We start from the raw sequence: 24,263 nt of genomic DNA, 5'->3' as shown, positions 1-24,263 counted from the left end.
TCACCCACCTCCTGTTCTTCTACATGGACTACCATCACCATCTGGAGCGATTGGAGGAGGAAAGGCTGGAAGCTCTCCGCCAGCAAGAGCGAATCATACGACTCGCTATTCTGTTTGTCGAGAGTAGGAAGAAGAAATGATTTATTTTCTTCTTCCTATTTTTCTTCATCATCAGCCTTGCCCTGCTTCTTGAGCTAGGACAAAGGCTGTTGACGTTAGGTTTAGCAGCTTAGGGCAATCTTGTAAAAGTTCTGATGTAATTTAAATTTCATGAATGTATTCTCTTGATATATTAATGAAATTTGTTTTTTTCAAGATCTTGTCTCTGAGATATTCTGTAATGCATTGATAAATCCTGATAAATATTCATATTTTGTTGACCATATAAATTTTGTTTTAAATTAAGTTCTGATTTTACTTTATCAGTACTTGCTCATCTGATTTATTTTGGTCATTTTCACTCGATTTTTTTTCCAGAATATTGGTGTTACAGTAAAAAATTGAATAAGTGGGAACAGTTTCAATTCTGAATTAAAACTGATTTACCTTATTTAATGGAATAACTGGGTAAGTGGAACGGTTTTTCCTTGAAAAACTGCAAGTGGGTAAGTAATGATTACTGTTTTCCCGTGCCCATTAACTATTCGTTATTACTGCATGTCTGACAAGTGTCCAACGGTTACATTTTTTTTCAAAAGTATAAGTAAGACATAGAGAGGATTTTCTAATCTTTTATTCACTTTTATATCTTTTTCTCTCTATTTGCTTTTACTCTCTTTCTTCTTCTAACGTTGGTTTTTCATATAGACATTCTATCAAACACCTAACAGGCACTTATAAATCTCGATTATTTTCATGGCACCTAAGGATTTAATCATTGATGGAGCTAAATTTGTTCCAAACAACTATGCTGCAATTCTTGATAATGCTGAAGCTCCGTCTGAATTGCATTTTGTGCAAGATCTTCTTGCACACAGTGAAATCGGGTATGCATTGACCCAACCTTCAGTCTTCTCAAGCCAACAAGTTCTGGCATTTTGGAGGACTGGAAACTTTGATAATGGTGGTCAAAATGGTACTCCTAGTATTGTTTTTGAAGTGGGTGATTCTCCATATGCAGTCACTCCTGGTACAATACGCAAGGCTCTACATCTACCAGAACGATGTACTTTTTCAACTCCAGAGGAATCAGCTCTTCAGGAGTTAATGGCCAGTTTGGGGTATGAGCAGAGTTTGGCCAAGCTTGGGCAGTTGAAACGGGCCCAGTCTCTAAAAGTGGACAGACACCTCAGACTCTGAAAGTGAGGAGAACTATGCTTTGATGGTAAATGCTGATAAAGAAAGTGCTGAGAGCAGTTCTGAAGCTGCTGAAACAAAGGTACCTCAGACTACTTATGCTTTTCATACTGATGATATTAATGAGTTGAGAAGATATCTTAAAACCATGTTTGTTAGTTATTGAGATCAAACTTTAACATGTGAAAGATTAACTTCTGAAAATCTTGCTTTTAAGAAAAGAAATGATTTCTTAGAAAAAGAGTTAGTTATGTTCCATCAAACTCAGAAGGATAGAGATGATGCTTGTTAGGTCACACACACACTGTAGAGGGGGTGAATACAGTGTATAATACACTCAAATCGAACTTTAAGAACTTAAGTAACAGAAAACACACTTTATTGAAACAATAAACTCTGTTACAGTATGGAACTGTTACCTCTCAGTGATGAACAAATATCACGAGAGCTGTTGGGGTTACAATGAATAATCTTCTCTAATAATGATAACACTTATAGTGTAAACCCTATGTCTGTGTTTATATACTACACAGTTACAAGATAATCGCTAATTGATATGGAATATAATTCTGCTTCCTAAAATATATCAATCAGATATCTTTTCTTCCAAGTATTCCATTCTTTACGGAATTCCTTCTTCATGCATATCTCTTCTTATGTTTATCTTGATCTTCTTTCCTTTAATCAGCTACTGTCCTTATCTGATTGTCCTTCAACACTTAAGTTCTGATATCTATCTTCTGATGATTATCTCCTAATAACATAAGTACTGATATCCTTAAGTCCTGACTTCCAGTATAAGTACTGATCAACAGTTAAGTACTGATTTATCCTGTTCAAGTAAGATCTGAAAGCTAAACATAAAACATATTAGCCATGACATTATCAAATATATCTAACAATCTCCCCCAACTTGTAAATTAACATAATATACAAGTTTAACAGATATTTGATGATGTCAAAAACATTAAGTACAAATGCATGAGAATTAGACTAGATAACTACAACTTACAGTCCTTAAAGCTTTCACCAATTTCAACTTCTGATAACAACTTCAGTCTGTATAAATATCAGTATTTAAGCAATTGTAGATCTTCGACTTGGCTTCATCATTTTCTGATCTCTCTGATGTCAGGAGTTGTTCTGAGATAGTTCTTCAACAAACATTTCTCAGCATATCTTAGTTCATCAATCATTCTCCTTTTGACATCTTTAAGCTCTGCAGTATCTTCACCAGTTTGAAAGATTGCAGCTCTGAGATCATTGATCTTTGCTTTTCTCAACTCTTGATCTAGTCTTATGACATAAGCTTTGTCAGACTCCAGATTGAATTCAAGTCCCTTAATACTAAGATATGTTCTGATCTGTGCAGTATTAGGCTTCATATCAACAATATCACCATTGTGATCTCTGTACTTTGGAACATATATGCTGTCAGACTTAACAGAATAAAGCCTTTTCTGTCTCTGAATCTGTTCTTTTAAGTAGTTTGCAGCAGTCTCTGTTATTCTGTCATCCACTTGAAGTAAGAAAAGTACATGCTCCAATTCTTCAAAATACTTCAATGGAATGGCATTTTGTCTTATATGATAAACCCTACCATCTGTCATGAAATACAACATGATGTATTCTTTCAAGTAGGTATGGTAAACCATCTGTACAGATTCCAGTTGATTCAATCTCTCAGGAGTTGCTCCAATACCTGGTTCACTCAAGGAAGTTGGATCATTGGTAGTGTTGTGTACTCTTCTTTCATCAGCACTTCCCAATCCAGTTTTATCTCTAGCTTCCTTTCCAGTAACTACTCTTGCTTCAAAACCACTTGCAGTAGTCTTCAAAGATTGAGTCTGTTTTGCTTTAGTGAATTCTGGTAAGAGTGTCTTTGATCTATTTTCTGATATCAAGTTAACTTGAGCTCTGTCAGAGGTTACTTGCTTCTTCTGAATATCAGAACTTACAATTTCTTGACTCTGAACAACTTGAGCCATGTCAGAGGTTGTTTTAAGAACTTTTCTTGAAGTCAGAGCAAGATCATCCTTTTCATCAGTAATTTCTTCTTCCTCAGGAGGTACATAAACCTTGATAGGTTCACCAACCTTTTCTTTACCCTTGGATCTTGGATCTATCTGTGGTTGTGATCTAGCCAACGTTGCTTCAGTATGTGTCCTTTCTTTGATCACAATGCCTTTGAGTTTTGGAAGTGAATTTTTACCAGAAGCTTCAGATTTAGATGTGACTTTCTCTGATTTAAGTCTAGCTTCTTCTTCCTTTAAACTTCTTAAGTCCATTCCTGGATTTTCTTGAAGAAATAACTGTCTTGACATTTCCTCATCAAGATCTAGAAGTTCATCAGAACTTATCCTTTTACCAGCAGCAGAACTTATTCTTTTCCCAGTATCAGAACTTGTCCTGTGACTAGCTTGTCTTGATGTAAACCTTCTACCTTGACTATGACCGCTACCCATTCCAGAGTATCCTTGATCATCATTTCCATCATCCTTTCCTTGCAGTGTCTTGTTAGTGTTGCATTTGGACTTAATTACCTTCTCCCCCTTTTTGGCATCAGCAGGTAGTAAAAGAGATATAAGTAATTCCACTGAGGATTGGATTTCAGTAAGTTGCGATTGCTGAGAAGCTTGATTTGTCAGAATGTCATCAATCTGAACTTGTTGTTTCTCTTGAGTTTTCTCAATATAAGCAATCCTGTCAATGGTAGGTTGAAAGAACTTTTTCTTATCAATTTTCCAAACTTGTTCTTGTTTGAGAAAGTTCTCCTGAATCTTGTGTAGCTCTGTATGAGCAGTTGAATGAAGACCTTGTAGATGTTTAATACCCAATGCAGTGACTCTAAGCTGGGTTTTTAAATCATCAGAATTTAACATTTCATCAGCTTTAGTCAAGTGCTCAGCAAGATGTATTGCAGTTGGAACACATGAAACTGAGTTCCATTCCTTAGTCCACTCCTGACCTGCAGGAGTTTCACTCCAAGGTACTGGTGCAGCCCCGGTAACAAACTTCTTTACCAGTTCAGACTTAGGAAGAGTCTGTTGAGAAGTATGTCCTGAAGGACCTGCTTCATCAGCATCTACAGTTGGAGCAGCATCACCAGTATCTCCAGCATTTGCATCATCAGAACTTAAAGAATCAGTATCTTCTGATAAGACAACAGTGTGAGTAGCAATGGAGGCTTCAGCATCCTCTAATTACTGATCTGATACTAAGTTCTGATCAACAGCCATATCCTGATGCTCACCTAAAGTCTGATCACCAGCATCTTGATGCAGAAAAGGTGTTGTTGATAACTCTGGAGTTTGAACAGCATCAGTAACATGTGTTGTGGAAGGATTATTTGTTGTTGGAGCTTCTAAGAGAAATACTTCAGACACAACCAAGTGTTGAACATCAATATCAGCATTTGTGCCTGGATCAACAAGAGACACAGATGGTGAGTTAGCCTTGTCAGATACAGCTTCCTGAGATGGAGTTGATGGAGAAGAAGTGACTGGAGCAAATTCCTTGTCTTGTGAGATCAGAGATTCCTGATCCCCTTCCTTAGCTGCTTCCTCTTCATCATCTGAAACTGGCCTTTGTGCCCTCTGTTTCTTGTACTTCCTTGTTGATTTGGATTCCTTGGGAGTTTCAGGAACTGTCATTCGTCTAAGCCTCTTAAGAAGCCTAGAAACCCCCAGTTTCGGAATCCTTCTGAGAAATCTCTTTCTCAGCTTCAGATACAACAGGTTCTCTAGCAGGAACCGGTTCCTCAGAATCAGATTCATCTCTCAATGCAATCCTCCTTCTCTTTTGAGGTGTTTGAGGAACATTCTTTGTCCTCTTTGGCTTGGAAGATGAAGATTTCACAGTAGGTGCTGAAGATGAAGGTTGAGCAGTCTGTGAAGTGGAGAGATAGGATTTGAGATATGTTCTGAGGGTAGGTTGAGTAGAATGAGAGGTAGGTACTGAGGTTGATGGATTTTGGATGTTTGGAGTTGGTTGGACATCAGAGTAAACATATCTAAAAGTATCAGGATCATCATTTACCATGATCTGTTTTACAGACTTAGGAATCTGTAATGGTCTAACCACTTTTTTTTTAGTATCAGCATTTACCAGGTCATTAAAGTATCATTTTGCAACCTTAAAAGGTGGGGTTTGAGTGCTGACTAAATGAGGTTCATCAGTACAATAAGTGTAAATAAGTTGACAGAATCTAGCAAAATAAACAACATCTCGATCCTCTGTCATCCTATCCCCAATAAAACCAATTATTCCAGTTGCAAAATCAAAATGAGTTTGATGAATAATAGCATACCCTATGTGCTGACTCAGAATTGGGATAACATCAAAATTTGAACATTTGTTCCCAAAAGCTTTGGTGATGCAATCAAAGAAGAAACTCCATTCTCTTCTGATATTAGCCCGTTTCAACTGTCCAAGTTTCGTCAGACTCTTTTCATATCCCAATTCAGCCATTAACTCCCGAAGGGCTGAGTCCTCTGGAATTGAGAAAGTACAATCTTCTGGAAGATGTAAAGCCCTGCGTACTGTACCAGGAGTGACTACAAAGGATGAATCACCCACTTGGAAGATAATACTGGGAGTTCCACGTTGACCACCATCATCAAAAAGTCCAGTCCTGCAAAACCTCAGAACTTGTTGGCTTGAAAAGAATTCAGGCTGTGTTAATGCATACCCAACCTCACTATGTGCAAGAAGATCTTGCACAAAGTGCAATTCAGATGGAGCTTCAGTGTTATCAAGAACTGCAGCATAGTTGTTGGGGACAAACTTAGCTCCATCAATGATTAAATCCTTTGGTGCCATGTGAAAAAAAAATGAGATTCAAGTATGCCTGTTAGGTGTTTGAGATAATGTCTATATGAAAAACCAACGTGAGAGATAAAGAGAAGGAGAGTAAAAGTAAGGAGAGAGATAAAATATGAAGAAAATAAAAGATTAAAGAAATCTTCTCTCTGTTGTACTTATACTCTGAACAAAAATGTTATCGTTGGACACCTGTCAGACATGCAGTAATAACGGACAGTTACTGGGCTCGAGAAAACAGGAATCATTACTTACCCATTTGCCTAATTTCAAGGAAAAAACCGTTCCATTTATCAAGAGAAACAGTTTTAATTCAAAATTTAAACCGTTAGCACTGATTGAATTATTTTTCACTGCATCATTAATATTCTGAAAATACATCACATGAAAATGACCAAGATAAATTAGATAAGTTAGTGCTGAAAATGAATCAGAACTTAAAATAAAACAAAATTTATATGGTCATCAGAATATCAATCAGGATTTATCAACACAAGATAAAATAACTCAGAGACAAAATCTTGAAGTAAAAAAACTTTCATTAATATATCAAGACAATACATTTATGAAATGGAAATTACATCAATACTTATACAAGATTTTCCCTAAGCTTCTAAACCTAACATCAACAGCCTTAGTCCTAGCTAAGAAGCCTGACAAAGCTGATGATGAAGAAAAATAGGAAGAAGACGAGATTAAGTCATCTTCTTCTTCCTACTCTCGACAAACAGAATGGCGAGTCTGATGATTCGCTCTTGCTGGCGGAGAGCTTCTAGCCTTTCCTCCTCCAATCGCTCCAGATGGCGATGGTAGTCCATATAGAAGAACAGAAGGTGTGTCAGTACCTCCTGTGGGACAGAGTCCCATATCTCCTCAGGAATGGCTGTGACATGCCATTCCTGCTGCCACTCGGCACAACTTAGCTCCATATTGAAGTTTTGGTAGTTCAAAAACATGTTGTATCTGACCATTGTGTTTTTGAAAGAAGAAGAATGAAGATAAGTGTGTGAGAAGAATTTGATGGAAAGACTGATGTGAAGTGGCTGCTTATATAGGCAAGAGAATGCCAGGAGACAAAAAGAAATTGAATGCTGACAGGTAGAATTAATTCTACCTCGTCTCCCTAGACTTTGAAAAAGAATAACATTCATTGGAGAGAGGAATCATGGTTTAAACCGCACAAGAAACAAGAAACAGTGGACTGTTCAAGTACGAATACCATTAATCCTAATCATAGTGACTATTAATCTTCCACTTCAACATATTCTAGTTCGAACTGAGACCGTTATCAAATTTTATTCACAGATAAGCCAAGTAAAGGATTAGACTGAGAAATCAGAACTTAGACCTATACCATAACTTAACAGTCATCAGAACATAATTTCTTAACTCGAAAAAAAGGAATGCCCATCTTAGTAAATCCTCATACAAGTTCTGAGTTATAGACTTCAGAACTTAATCATCAGAACGTGTAACTAGAACTTGTCCTCAGAATTTGTGCAATAATGACACAATGACTGTTTATCTAAAATAACATAGACCACCACAGAAATTTTCATCATTCAGATGGAGTGATTAGTGTGTGCATTAAGCTAAATAACAGACAAAGAGTAAAGTCTGATTCACTTCAGTACATCTTAGAAATAAGGCATAACTAAAATTTTGCTAAAGAGCTGTCATTGTCCTGAAACCTACTGATGAATGAGTTCATGCTTGAGTCCACCTCAACTGTTTTGTGCTAATTTTATGCATCTTTTGAAATTCTATTTTACAGTGGCTTCTCAGTGTAAGTGAGTCACGACTGTTTATCAGAATTTATGCTATTATCAGAGTATTTCTCCAGTAATCATAGAGTGTGAAAAGTCACCAAGAAAATATTTTGCTTTTCTAATGCATATCTACTTAATACCAGCAATGCACTTGGGTCGTCCCTTCCATATTTTTACTCTAGATCTCAAAGGAGTACCTGATTTTATTCTTTGATCTTTTTGCTTTTTCTTTTGATAAGTGAGGTTTATCAGCACTTAGTACATTCAGCAGTTTTACTAGTATCGGAACTTAACAGATGAGTAGCATTATTCTAATTTGTGACTTAGTAATAAGATATACAAAGTAAACTTAACTAAGCTCAATTATCAGAATTTTCTAGTGTCATAGGGTTTCCACTGAAATAATTACTTCTTACATGGAATCATTTGTTTATTGAAGACTACTAGGTCAGTATCTAGCACAGTTATCCTCATAGGATAGAATAGGTACTTGAACAGACATATCACTTATCAGAGTTTAGAAACATATATCAGACAACAGTCAGTACTTAAAGACATTTATCAATTAAGCACAGAATACACAATGAGATTAATTCTGTAAATACTGAGCATAAAGTCTGATAACACAGAACAAGACTAAGCAGATTTAGAGAAAGAACCTGAAACCATTCCAAGTTCATTTACCAATCGTGTAAAAGTAGCTTCACACAGTGGTTTTGTGAAGATATCTGCTAGTTGTTGATCCGTGGGAACAAAATGCAATTCCACTGTAGCTTCATCCACATGTTCCCTGATGAAGTGGTACCTGATGCTGATGTGCTTTGTCATTGAGTGTTGAACTGGATTACCTGTCATAGCAATAGCACTTTGATTATCACAGTAAATAGGGATTTTGAAATATGTTAACCCATAATCCAGTAACTGATTCTTCATCCAAAGAATCTGTGCACAACAGCTTCCTGCAGCAATATACTCTGCTTCTGCAGTTGATGTGGAAATTGACTTTTGTTTCTTGCTGTACCAAGAAACCAATCTGCCTCCAAGAAATTGGCAGCTTCCACTTGTGCTTTTCCTGTCAATTTTGCAACCTCTGTAGTCAGTAATATCTACTGATTTACCGGTATCCTTATCCAGTTTTGTCGCAGTGGCCATTGGAGTGGATGCACTTGAACAATCTTGCATTCCAAATTTCTTCAGCAAGTTTCTGGTGTACTTGGTTTGAAAAATAAAAGTGCCTTCCTCATTCTGCTTGACTTGAAGGCCTAGAAAATAGCTAAGTTCCCCCATCATACTCATCTGATATCTTGACTACATTAGCTTGGCAAACTTTTTGCAAAGTTTGTCATTTGTAGATCCAAAAATGATATCATCAACATAAATCTGGACCAGAAGTAAGTCGTTTCCATGGTTGAGGTAGAACAGTGTTTTGTCTATTGTCCCTCTGTTGAATCCACTTTCCAGAAGAAACTGAGCTAAAGTCTCATACCATGCTCTAGGAGCTTGCTTAAGTCCATAAAGTGCTTTATCAAGCCTGTAGACATAATCTGAATGTTTGGTATCTACAAAACCTGGAGGTTGTTCAACATATACCTCCTCCTCCAATTCTCCATTGAGAAAAGCACTTTTCACATCCATTTGAAAGACAGTAAACTTTTTGTGAGCAGCATAAGCCAAGAATATCCGTATGGCTTCTAACCTAGCAACTGGTGCAAATGTTTCATCATAATCAATTCCCTCCTGTTGAGAATATCCTTTTGCAACCAGCCTTGCCTTATTCCTTGTAATTATGCCATCACTGTCAGTTTTATTTCTGAATACCCACTTTGTACCAACAACAGATCTATTCTTTAGTCTTGGCACTAGGGTCCAGACTTTGTTTCTTTCAAATTCATTCAACTCTTCCTGCATTTCTTGCACCCAATCAGCATCTTGAAGAGCTTCTTCCACTTTCTTTGGCTCATTCTGAGAGAGAAAAGAATTGTAAAGACATTCATTTGAAGTACCTGTTCTAGTTCTGACACCTGCATCAGGATTTCCAATTATCAAATCAGGTGTATGTGATTTTGTCCACTTCCTTGCAGATGGAAGGTTTTCTCTAGAACTGGATGCTCCCCCATGATCCATGCTATTTGCATTTTCATTTTCTGATGCTCCCCCTGAAACTATGCTCTCTGAGTTGGATTCTTCAGTATTTAGAGTTTCAGCACTATTAGAACTTGGCTTATCAGAACTTGACGAATCAGAACTTGAAGAGCCAGATGCATGTTCTGATGTTTCTTGAGATGTGGTAGGATCTTGAGTATGCTCCCCCTGCATAGGTGCATCTTCCTTTGACGTAGTCTCCACAGTTTCAATAACATCAGAGTTTAATCCACCAGAGTTTACAGTATCAGGACTTAGACTGTCAGGATTTTCTGTATCAGAATTTGAGTCTTCATTTTCAAATCTCAGCTGATCATGGTCAATGAAATCTTCAAGACCAGTAATCTTTTTGTCATCAAAAGAGACATTGATAGATTCCATGACCACTTTTGTTCTCAAATTATAGACTCTGAAGGCTTTTGTGGAAAGTGGATATCCAACAAAGATTCCTTCATCAGCTTTTAGATCAAACTTTGATAGCTGTTCAGGATGAGTCTTGAGAACAAAACACTTGCATCCAAATACATGAAAATATTTCAGATTTGGCTTCTTTTTCTTCACCATCTCATATGGTGTTTTTCCATTCTTGTTAATGAGTGTTGCATTTTGAGTAAAACAAGCAGTCTACACAGCTTCAGCCGAGAAATAGGTTGGAAGCTTTGCTTCTTCAAGCATTGTACGTGCAGCTTCAATGAGAGTTCTATTCTTCCTTTCAACAACTCCATTTTGCTGTGGAGTTCCAGGAGCAGAAAATTCCTGCTTTATTCCATGGCTTTTGCAGAACTCTTCCATTATCAAATTCTTGAACTAGTGCCATTATCACTCCTTAAAACTTTCACAGAGTCTTTGACCATTTTATCCAGATGTTTGATATGATCAATCAAGGTTGATGCAGTTTCACTTTTTTTATGCAAGTAATACACCCATGTGTATCTGGTGAACTCATCCACTATTACCAACGCATACTTCTTCTTTGCAATAGACATGACATTTACTGTAACACCCCCAGATCCGGGGTCGGAGATCCGGGTCGTCACGGTCTTTCTTTCCACAATATCACTTCACTTAATTAATAATAATAACCTTATGCAGTGACCCCACACTAACACACACCACAACCCGTTATAGTCTCAGAGATGAAATTGAAATAAGTACAAGTCTTTGAATCCACCAATTAAAAGTTATTACAACCCAAAATGATTACTTGATAAATTTACAGTTAATTGCCATTATCTGCCACAAGTTATAATTATACATAATTTGATTCTCAAAAGTAGATGGTCTGAACTACATTAGATCTACCTCTGCAGCTATAGCAGCTACAACATCATCGGGAAGACGCGGGACGCTTCCCACGCGCTTGCGCTGGGTCTGCTGGAGTCTGGCCATCTCTCCTAACTGTTGTTGTGTGATGAAGAAATAAAGCAAGAGTGAGCCTTACAGCTCGCAAGATAATACATAGTGATAACAATAATATAAGTATCTAAATGGATACTTACTAGAATCTTTATCATGTGTAAGATAATTACTTACTAGATATAAGTAAAAACAAGGAATGAAGTTACCAATACTCCCCCATACTTGTATCATTTATAAAGCTACTTGAACTACCACCGTTCAAAGTATTATATGTTTTTTTTAAAAAAAAACATCCCATAGATGAGACCACAAGTTAAGACTTGAATAGATTCAATCTTTGAAATATTATTGAATGAAATAAAGTTACGAGATACTTTATTTAGTCCCGATATATATATATATCCACATATATATCTCTTAAACATTTCCTGGAACCTCTGTTATGTAAAGTATGAACAGAGTTTGAAACATCCAATGAATTTTGGAAAGGAAAAGAATTTTGGCATAAACCAGATATCTTGTTGATCAGGCAAAGATACCAATAAGTAACCTTTTCTACTGTAGATGGATGAATTCCTCACCGGTCATCACCCTGGCCGCATTAGGACCTCGCGCTAGACCGTTACCCGGCCACTCACGCGTTGATGGACTGCCACCCAGCCACTTACACATTCATAGACCGTACCCCGGCCTGTCGCTTATGCCGACTCAATCAGATGGACTTACTTCCCGAACATTGGGCAAGTAATCAAATTGTTTTCTCAAAACAGCAACCATGTTGCGAATATAAAATACACCACAGAGCCGGATCCCCAAGATTTTGAGCGAATATTCAAGTCTCCTTCGAAAGGAAGATCTTAAATCGGAAAACGAGTTTTGGGATCCGCTCTAACTTTTAAAATCATTTTGAAGACTCGAAAACATTTTTAAGAATGTTTGGAGTAAAGCTGATTTAATGAAATAAATCAGTCCCGATATATTAGAAAATATCTGAATATTATTATTTAAATAATATTCCCATAAAGAATAATCTTTATAAAAATAATTGAAGTAGAAGTTTTAAAACTTATACTTGAAACGAGTATTTAATAACCAAAGATACACTTATATGAAAGTATTATCTTTATTTGAATAATCGAAAATAAGTTTGATTATTAACACCTTATTCTTTAATAAAATAAAGAATATATTTCAGTAATAAGCGGAGTCATAATACCTCGAATGAATATTATAAATAATATTCATTAAATAAAATAAAGGAGTCATACATCCTCAAATGAATATTCAAATAATATTCAATTAATAAAATAAAGTGAGTCATAAGCCCTCGAATGAATATTCAAGATAATATTCATTAATAAAATAAAGTTATCGAATAAACCTTATTTGATTAATAGTTTTGAAAACTATAACCATATATATATAAATATATATATATATATAAAATCTACTCGGGATCCTCGACTCCCGGTTTTAGAAAATGTTTTCACCTTTGGGTCCCTATACTAAGGGTATATGCAAATTACTGCTATTCTCTAGCATAGGTATTATCAACTGAACCAACAGATATATATGGCAAGAATACGAAACAGGCATGCATATATATACCATATCAGCATGCTTCAATATATCGCAACATTTGCTAATTAACCAACATGCATCTATCGCAAGATAATGCATATACATATATTCATCACAACAACAGTATAACGGGTAGAAAACTTGCCTGAGCGACTTGGGGTGATAAAAGGCTCGGGACGAGTCTGGTAACCTATAAACAACAAGTAAGTTGGAGTTAAACCAAAATCACTTGTAAATCTATACTTTAACTAACTTAGACTCTAACGCTTGTTTTGTGCTCACTGATTCGCTTAAGTCACTCGGGTACCCTCGGCTCCACCATTTTTAATAATTTAACCTTTACGAGTTTTAAAGCGATTCCTTCGCGAGTGTCTTACCAACTGCCTAACACACTTACCATAAATGTTTCATACATTAATTAACCCTTTTTGGTCTTTAACCTATGTTTCAAAGTAAGGCGAGGGGAAAAGTTTCGTTCGCGAAACGCCGTTACTTGAAACGGTCGTTTCTCCTAAACCGTGCATCGGAATCGAACGAACTACATATCAAAACGAAGCTCATAACATGAGCTATCTAGACATGGCAATGGTCATAATCTAGCAGGGGGTTCTCGGGTCCTAATGTTATGCACAAAAACAGTCTAAAGAAAATTGGACGTTACGACGGCTATGTTTACGCGATTTCCAATATTTTAAACCATTCAAAACCATCCCAAATCAACCTCAAATCCAACATACAACCAACATCCATCCTTATCACATCATAACAACCCCAACCAATTCAATTTAATCATTCATACTTATGCCTAAGCTTAACTTTAATCATACTTAAGTTCTTTTAATCAAAACCACAACATTTACCATTCCGTTTCACTACCATTTCAAATCCCAAACTCTAATCACAACAACAAGCTACAATATCATCCTACTAATCAAAATCATCTTATAGTATATAGGAATCTAGGGTTTGGAGATGGTATACCTTCCTTGAAGTGGTGGGAGGAGCTAGGAAGCCTTAAGAAGCTTTGAGAAGTCTTAGGAAAGCTTGGATCTTCAAGGAAAACAAGAAAAACTTCAAGTTAAAAACTTGAAAACACTATTCATAGTCTTCTTCTTTGATTAAATGAAGAAGATTGAGAAGGAATTAATGGCTTAAACTCATGATATAGCCCTAACTAAGCATGAAGATGATTAGGGAATTTACTCACCAATTTAGGAAGCTTGGATCTTGAATTTTTGAAATTTTCTTGCCTTATGAATAGTGAAAAGCCGAGAGCAAAGATGAACAAGGCCTTGGTTTCTTTTTGATTTTGATCAAGAATGAATTTGCTTGGCTTGGTTGATTCGTTTTTGTGTTTGATTTAGTCAATTACCTTCTTGCCCTTGAATTTGTGTGGTTACAAAGCCACCACACCTCCTTCCTTCCCATGTCATGCTTGTGTCATGTGGTGATGTCATCTTTCCATCCTTGTCCCCTTTCTATTGGTTGGATGACATCATTCCCACTAATCCCTTTGATTAACTTCCTAATCGTTTGCCTAATGACCGCTGATCTGTTATACGGTTCGCTTAACTTTCGTTCTCGTTTATCGTTTGAAGGATCATACCCGGGATCTTATTACTTAGGTTCCTTTAACCTTTCTCAATACATTATATTCCTTTTTATGATCCTCTATTATAATCCTTTAATTTAAATCCTTTTTATCCTGTTACCTTATACTCAATTCTCTCCGTATCTTGTGGATTTCCGGGAAAAACCAAAGTGTTCGGAATTGGATTCTGACGATCTTTACATATACTTATATACTACATAGAGTACTAATAATATCCCAGAATATCCATAACAGAACCCCTACATAGTGTGGCGTGAAAAGTTTTCTCATTCAGCTAAAACACTATTCACAAGGGTTACAAAAAGTTAAAAATTTTGGGGTTATTACAGTCTCCCCTCCTTAAAAGGATTCCGTCCCGGAATCAAACAGAAAACAAATGGGGGTACTTTTCTAGCATTGTGCTCTCTAGTTCCCAAGTTGATTCTTCCACGTTATGATTCTGCCATAGTACTCTGACTAGCTTGATCACTTTGTTCCGAAGCACCTGCTCCTTCTTATCCATAATCCTTACTGGCTTCTCCACGTAAGTTAGATCTGGCTGCATATCCACCTGCTCGTACTCCACTATGTGTCTGGCATCCCGATGATACCTCATTAGCATTGACACATTGAACACATTATGAACTTGTTGCAAATTAGGGGGTAGGGCTAGCTCGTAAGCTAACTTTCCAATCCGTCTTAATATCTCAAAAGGTCCAATGTATCTTGGGCTTAGTTTTCCTTTCTTTCCGAACCTCATTAATCCCTTCCAAGGGGATACTCTCAACAGTACTAAGTCCCCTACTTCATATTTCTTGTCCTTTCGGGCTAGGTCTGCATATTTCTTCTGTCTGTCTTGGGCTGCTACAAGTCGCCCTCTGATAAGATCCACTATATCTTTGGTCCTTTGGACCACTTCGGGTCCGAGCATCTTCCGTTCTCCTACTTCATCCCAGTATAAGGGAGATCGACACCTTCTTCCGTACAGGGCCTCATAAGGCGGCATTCCGATGCTAGCATGAAAGCTATTGTTATAAGAAAACTCGATCAACGGCAAGTGATCATCCCAACTTCCTTTAAGGTCTATTGCACAGACTCTCAACATATCCTCTAGTGTCTGGATGGTCCTTTCACTCTGTCCATCCGTCTGGGGATGGTACGCGGTACTCATATTTAACTTGGTCCCCGCACATTCCTGAAAGCTCCTCCAAAATCTGGAGTTGAACCTGGGGTCTCGGTCTGAGACAATGGACGCTGGGACTCCATGTAGCGTCACTATTTCCTTAAGGTAAATGTCCACCAGTCTATCGACTGTGTATCTCTCATTGATAGGAATGAAATGAGCTGACTTTGTCAGTCGGTCTATAATTACCCAAATGGCGTCGTGATTGGCTTTCGTCCTTGGCAAGCCTACAACAAAATCCATCGCTATCTCTTCCCATTTCCATTCGGGAATCTCCAGGGGTCACAAAAGTCCACTGGGTCTCTGGTGCTCTGTCTTTACTCTTTGGCAAGTCAAACACTTGTTTACCCATTCTGCTACGTCCCTCTTCATGTTGGGCCACCAGTAATATTCCTTCAAATCCCTATACATCTTGGTACTTCCCGGGTGAATGGAATACCTTGAACTATGGCTTTCATCCAAAATCTCATCTTTAAGTTCTTGAACATTCGGAACCCAAATTCGGTAGGAGTACCTCATTATCCCTTTATCATCTTTCTCGGTATGGATCTCCTCTCCAGTCATTGACTCTCTGCCTTCATTCATTATTTTCTCCTGGCACAATCTGATCTTTTCCAATAACTCTGGCTGCATTGAGATCTCAAAAAGCTTTTCAGTTCCGGTTCCGGTTACCTTTACTTCTATTTCCATTCTCTCAAAATCCCTTATCAACTCTTCCGAAGTCGTTATCATTCTGAGTCTTTCCTTTCTACTAAGGGCATCAGCCACCATATTGGCTTTCCCTGGATGATAGAGAATCTCACAATCATAGTCCTTGATTAGTTCTAACCATCTCCTCTGGCGCATGTTGAGCTCTTTCTGCGTAAATATGTACTTGAGGCTCTTATGGTCTGTGAAAATCTCGCACTTCTCTCCATACAAGTAGTGCCTCCAAATTTTTAAAGCAAATACTATTGCCGCGAGCTCAAGGTCATGAGTAGGATATCTAACCTCGTATTCCTTCAGTTGTCTCGACGTATACGCAATAACTTTACCGTGCTGCATAAGCACACATCCTAATCCTTTGTGCGACGCGTCACTATATATCACAAAATCTCCTTTTCCGTCCGGCAATGCCAATACCGGAGCCGTTATCAACCTTTTCTTTAATTCCTGAAAACTGTTCTCGCATTTCTCCGTCCATTCAAACTTCTCTGTCTTACGAGTAAGTCGTGTCAAAGGGGTTGCGATCTTCGCAAAGTCCTGAACAAATCTACGGCCAATCCTATGAAACTCCTTACCTCTGTGGGTGTGGTTGGCCTTTCCCAATTTGAGACCGCCTCTATCTTGGAGGGGTCGACCAATACTCCTTCTTTATTGATCACATGTCCTAAAAACTGTACTTCATTTTGCCAGAATTCACACTTCGAGAATTTGGCATATAACTGCTCCTCTCTGAGTATTCCTAGAGCTATCCTCAAATGCTCTGCATGTTCTGCCTCAGTCCTTGAGTAGATCAAAATATCATCGATAAAAACTATCACACACTTGTCCAAGTACTTCTTAAATACTCTATTCATTAAATCCATGAAAGCCGCTGGGGCGTTGGTTAATCCAAAGGACATTACCAAGAACTCATAATGCCCATACCTGGTACGGAACGCTGTCTTGGAAATATCTTCGGGTTTAATCTTTAGTTGGTGATATCCAGTTCTCAGGTCGATCTTGGAAAAATAAACAGCATCCTTTAGCTGGTCGAACAGATCGTCTATTCTAGGCAATGGGTACCTGTTCTTTATGGTTAGCTTGTTCAACTCTCGATAGTCTATGCACAGCCTCATGCTCCCATCTTTCTTCTTAACAAATAAAACTGGTGCTCCCCATGGAGACACACTGGGTCTTATCATACCCTTATCCAAGAGTTCCTGCAATTGGATAGCTAATTCCTTCATTTCTAACGGGGCTAACCGGTAAGGTGCTTTTGAAACTGGTGCCGTCCCTGGGGCCAACTCAATAGCAAATTCAATCACTCTATCGGGTGGTAATCCCGGAAGGTCTTGTGGGAATACATCTTCAAATTCGTTGACTACTGGAATATCTTATAAGTTGGGCACCTCCTTCTACGTGTCCACCACATAGGCTAGGTAAGCCTCACTTCCTTTTCGTAGCATCCTTTTGGCCTGGGCCATGGTCAAAAATTTCTGCGCCTGCCTCTTTCCTCTAAATATAACTTCTTTCTTCCCGGGGATATTTAACTTAACTTTCTTCCCTTTACAGTCTATCTGAGCATCGTTGCTAGATAGCCAGTCCATTCCCAAAATCACATCAAACTCCCCTAATTTAAAAGGAATCAGATCAACACTGAAAGATTTCTCCCCTATGCCTATCTCACAGGCGGGGTGAATCTGGTTAACAGGAATAATTTCATGATTGGTTATTTCTACTTGTAAGGGTTCTATCAAGGGTTCAGCCTTAAGTCTTAACTTACGCGTAAGGTCCTTTGATATAAAAGATTTAGTTGCTCCCGAATCAAATAAAACATTTGCACTGACTGAATTTAGAGAAAGGGTACCTGCTATCACATCTGAATCTTTCATAGCATCCTGGACTGTCATGTTGAAAGTCCTCGCAGTAGGTGGCTTATTAGAAGCAGCCCTGCTTGCTCTCGAAGCTGCTGGTTTGTTCATTGGGCATTCCCTCTTCCAATGACCCGGGCGTCCACACATATGACAATTGGTGGTTGGAACGATGGCAGGGGCTGACGAAGGGCATTTATTTGAGTAGTGGCCTTCCCGACCGCACTTAAAACAGGTTACTGGCTTTTCTTTACACTCCCCAGTGTGATTCCTTCCACATATGTTACAGGCTGGCAATGGGGGTCGAGACTGGTTGGAATAGGACATTCTTGGCTTCTGGCCGTCCTGGCTCACACTCACACTCATTGGCCGCTTAAACCCAGTGTTCTTTCCCGGTAGGGACACTGCTCCTCGATTAAATCTAGTTGGGAAGCTCCTTCCTGCGGAACCTCCACCCATGCTCATACTTTTCCTCTTTATTCCTTTCTTCTCTCTTTCCTTCTGCATCTGTTCACTTCCAACTTCTACAATCGTTGCCTTTTGTACCAGAGTGGCATAGTCCGTAAGCTCAAGGATTGCCACCCTATTCTGAATCCACGGTTTCAGTCCCTGCTGAAACCTCCTAGCTTTCTTTTCCTCGGTGCTCACAAACTCCGGCACAAACCTTGATAACTCAGTAAATTTTGCTTCGTACTCTGCTACAGACAAGTTATTCTGCTTTAGCTCCAAGAACTTGAGCTCCATCTGGTTTTCCATAAACCTCGGGAAATACTTCCCCAGAAACAACTGACTAAATCTCTCCCAGGTTATAATAGCGTCTGTCTCCATATTTTTCTTGGCCTCCCACCAGTAGTTAGCTTCTCCTTTCAGAAGGTTGGTAGCAAATACAGTCTTCTGTGCCTCCTCGGTACTCAAAATCTCAAAAGATTTCTCCATTTCCTTTAACCATGCCCTTGCCTCAACTGGGTCGGCTGATCCGTGGAACTCAGGGGGCTTAAGGGACTTAAAAGCCCTGAAAGAGTTTGCCACAGCATTGTTACTTCCTTGAGGGGGTGGGTTGGGTTGACGTTCCAAATTCTGCCTTAGGAGTTGCATGAACTGGCCCATGGGATCCATGCCTGGGTTTGGTACTGGTTGCTCAACCTCGGTTTCTCCTTCTTCAGCCTCTATCTCAAATCCCTCAACATGATATGTTTCCTCTTCCTCTTCATACAGGGAGTCATCTTGTTCCACATAATCCTCATCTTCCTCTTCAATGTGCTCCTGGTTCCTATCATCCTGGTTATGGCTTCCCTGGTCCTCAGATCCAGGGTTCGCCCTAGTTCCAATCTTTCTTGGCGGCATGATTCTGATAATAATAAAAAAAATTATTGGGAAAATTCAACATTAGGTCACAATCATATACAACATTGTGCCTTGCACAGCTCTTATAATGGGGAGAACGTATATCGCAATTTTATTATTTTAAGAAAGTTCTAGTACGAAGTGCAGTAATAATAATGATAAAAACAGTGATCCCGTCACTATGGAACTGAACCGAAAGGAAACAAATATATACATAATGCGAGAAATACATAGTTTGATCTGGTCAAAAGTACAACAGTGCTACAGTCATCTGTCCCAAAAGTGATACACAAGAGTCTACTTGTCTAGTCAGAAAAAGGGATGCTATATACAAGTCAACTATCCCGGAAAATTGGCTCTTACTAAGGCCTCGGCTAACTAGACAACTAGACTATTCCATCATTAATCCTGAATCACACACCGGAGCGGGTCAGCTCCCAAACCCTTTCCATCGCACGACGGAAGATATAGTCGGCATGCCGCCTGGAAATCCTACCATGCCTGTCCCCCTGGAGCGATCTGAGCCTCGCTCGGGATGTGAGCTCTATCCCCGTAAGCTCCCTCCTCAAGGATCGGGGTATAGAAGCCCTAGTCTCATAAGCTCGGGTACGCCTACCCGCCCTCTCTGCATCCAACTCCCTCCTGGCCTCATCTAGTCGGCCCTCGGCAACAGCCACTCGGGTCCTCAGAACATCCTGAACATATCCATGTGCTAACGAAGACTGCCTGTGGGCAGGGTCAAGAGGTGGTGAATCCGGAGCCGCTGAGGGTGCCTCCTCGGTCTGCCTAGGCTCGGAAGTATGGGTCTCTGAGCTGTCATCATCAGGAATCCAAGATAGTGGTGGAGGGGTAGGGGCTCTGACCACCGGAAGTGTGGGTAATGGGGTACCAGCATACACTATCATAGGTCCAACACGCTCCTCAGCTACTGGGACCTCATCCAGGTCCTCCTCATCTGGAATAGCAATAACCTCTGTCTCTGACTCCTCTGAGGGGTCCTCCTCATCTGAAATAGCAATGACCTCCGTCTCTGACTCCTCTGAGGGGTCCTCCTCATCCTCCTCCATCTCAGGCTCCTCCTGATCCTCAACATCTAGCAATGCCTCATCATGCTCACGCTCGAACATCTCAGGGTCCTCTATCTCAGGCGCCTACACATTAAACGAGCTAAGTTACTATCATGATACTTATAAGGGTTCCCATAAGGGTTTTAACTGTCAGCACTACTTTAAGTAGTCCGACCATGAACTTGGCAAGAGTTCTTATTATCTTTGTGAGTTTGTTATTATATCGACGCATCATCTCTGAGGTTTATAACGCTTAGCTCTGATACCATTTCTGTAACACCCCCAGATCCGGGGTCGGGGATCCGGGTCGTCACGGTCTTTCTTTCCACAATATCACTTCACTTAATTAATAATAATAACCTTATGCAGTGACCCCACACTAACACACACCACAACCCGTTATAGTCTCAGAGATGAAATTGAAATAAGTACAAGTCTTTGAATCCACCAATTAAAAGTTATTACAACCCAAAATGATTACTTGATAAATTTACAGTTAATTGCCATTATCTGCCACAAGTTATAATTATACATAATTTGATTCTCAAAAGTAGATGGTCTGAACTACATTAGATCTACCTCTGCAGATATAGCAGCTACAACATCATCGGGAAGACGCGGGACGCTTCCCACGCGCTTGCGCTGGGTCTGCTGGAGTCTGGCCATCTCTCCTAACTGTTGTTGTGTGATGAAGAAATAAAGCAAGAGTGAGCCTTACAGCTCGCAAGATAATACATAGTGATAACAATAATATAAGTATCTAAATGGATACTTACTAGAATCTTTATCATGTGTAAGATAATTACTTACTAGATATAAGTAAAAACAAGGAATGAAGTTACCAATACTCCCCCATACTTATATCATTTATAAAGCTACTTGAACTACCACCGTTCAAAGTATTATATGTTTTTTTTAAAAAAAAACATCCCATAGATGAGACCACAAGTTAAGACTTGAATAGATTCAATCTTTGAAATATTATTGAATGAAATAAAGTTACGAGATACTTTATTTAGTCCCGATATATATATATCCACATATATATCTCTTAAACATTTCCTGGAACCTCTGTTATGTAAAGTATGAACAGAGTTTGAAACATCCAATGAATTTTGGAAAGGAAAAGAATTTTGGCATAAACCAGATATCTTGTTGATCAGGCAAAGATACCAATAAGTAACCTTTTCTACTGTAGATGGATGAATTCCTCACCGGTCATCACCCTAGCCGCATTAGGACCTCGCGCTAGACCGTTACCCGGCCACTCACGCGTTGATGGACTGCCACCCAGCCACTTACACATTCATAGACCGTACCCCGGCATGTCGCTTATGCCGACTCAATCAGATGGACTTACTTCCCGAACATTGGGCAAGTAATCAAATTGTTTTCTCAAAACAGCAACCATATTGCGAATATAAAATACACCACAGAGCCGGATCCCCAAGATTTTGAGCGAATATTCAAGTCTCCTTCGAAAGGAAGATCTTAAATCGGAAAACGAGTTTTGGGATCCGCTCTAACTTTTAAAATCATTTTGAAGACTCGAAAACATTTTTAAGAATGTTTGGAGTAAAGCTGATTTAATGAAATAAATCAGTCCCGATATATTAGAAAATATCTGAATATTATTATTTAAATAATATTCCCATAAAGAATAATCTTTATAAAAATAATTGAAGTAGAAGTTTTAAAACTTATACTTGAAACGAGTATTAAATAACCAAAGATACACTTATATGAAAGTATTATCTTTATTTGAATAATCGAAAATAAGTTTGATTATTAACACCTTATTCTTTAATAAAATAAAGAATATATTTCAGTAATAAGCGGAGTCATAATACCTCGAATGAATATTATAAATAATATTCATTAAATAAAATAAAGGAGTCATACATCCTCAAATGAATATTCAAATAATATTCAATTAATAAAATAAAGTGAGTCATAAGCCCTCGAATGAATATTCAAGATAATATTCATTAATAAAATAAAGTTATCGAATAAACCTTATTTGATTAATAGTTTTGAAAACTATAACCATATATATATATAAATATATATATATATAAAATCTACTCGGGATCCTCGACTCCCGGTTTTAGAAAATGTTTTCACCTTTGGGTCCCTATACTAAGGGTATATGCAAATTACTGCTATTCTCTAGCATAGGTATTATCAACTGAACCAACAGATATATATGGAAAGAATACGAAACAGGCATGCATATATATACCATATCAGCATGCTTCAATATATCGCAACATTTGCTAATTAACCAACATGCATCTATCGCAAGATAATGCATATACATATATTCATCACAACAACAGTATAACGGGTAGAAAACTTGCCTGAGCGACTTGGGGTGATAAAAGGCTCGGGACGAGTCTGGTAACCTATAAACAACAAGTAAGTTGGAGTTAAACCAAAATCACTTGTAAATCTATACTTTAACTAACTTAGACTCTAACGCTTGTTTTGCGCTCACTGATTCGCTTAAGTCACTCGGGTACCCTCGGCTCCACCATTTTTAATAATTTAACCTTTACGAGTTTTAAAGCGATTCCTTCGCGAGTGTCTTACCAACTGCCTAACACACTTACCATAAATGTTTCATACATTAATTAACCCTTTTTGGTCTTTAACCTATGTTTCAAAGTAAGGCGAGGGGAAAAGTTTCGTTCGCGAAACGCCGTTACTTGAAACGGTCGTTTCTCCTAAACCGTGCATTGGAATCGAACGAACTACATATCAAAACGAAGCTCGTAACATGAGCTATCTAGACATGGCAATGGTCATAATCTAGCAGGGGTTTCTCGGGTCCTAATGTTATGCACAAAAACAGTCTAAAGAAAATCGGACGTTACGACGGCTATGTTTACGCGATTTCCAATATTTTAAACCATTCAAAACCATCCCAAATCAACCTCAAATCCAACATACAACCAACATCCATCCTTATCACATCATAACAACCCCAACCAATTCAATTTAATCATTCATACTTATGCCTAAGCTTAACTTTAATCATACTTAAGTTCTTTTAATCAAAACCACAACATTTACCATTCCATTTCACTACCATTTCAAATCCCAAACTCTAATCACAACAACAAGCTACAATATCATCCTACTAATCAAAATCATCTTATAGTATATAGGAATCTAGGGTTTGGAGATGGTATACCTTCCTTGAAGTGGTGGGAGGAGCTAGGAAGCCTTAAGAAGCTTTGAGAAGTCTTAGGAAAGCTTGGATCTTCAAGGAAAACAAGAAAAACTTCAAGTTAAAAACTTGAAAACACTATTCATAGTCTTCTTCTTTGATTAAATGAAGAAGATTGAGAAGGAATTAATGGCTTAAACTCATGATATATGTAATAACCCCAATTTTTGGGTAATTTTTGAAACCCTTATGAATAGTGTTTTTGCTGAATGAGAAAATTTTTCATGACACACTATGTAGGGGTTCTGATATGGATATTCTGAGATTTTATTAGTACTTTATATGGGATATAAGTGTATGTAAAGATCGTCAGAATCCAAATC

Source organism: Apium graveolens, chromosome 9 (genome assembly GCF_009905375.1).
Source record: "Apium graveolens cultivar Ventura chromosome 9, ASM990537v1, whole genome shotgun sequence".
In the NCBI taxonomy this organism is placed as follows: Eukaryota; Viridiplantae; Streptophyta; class Magnoliopsida; order Apiales; family Apiaceae; genus Apium; species Apium graveolens.
Note: the sequence above shows the minus strand (reverse complement) of the source record.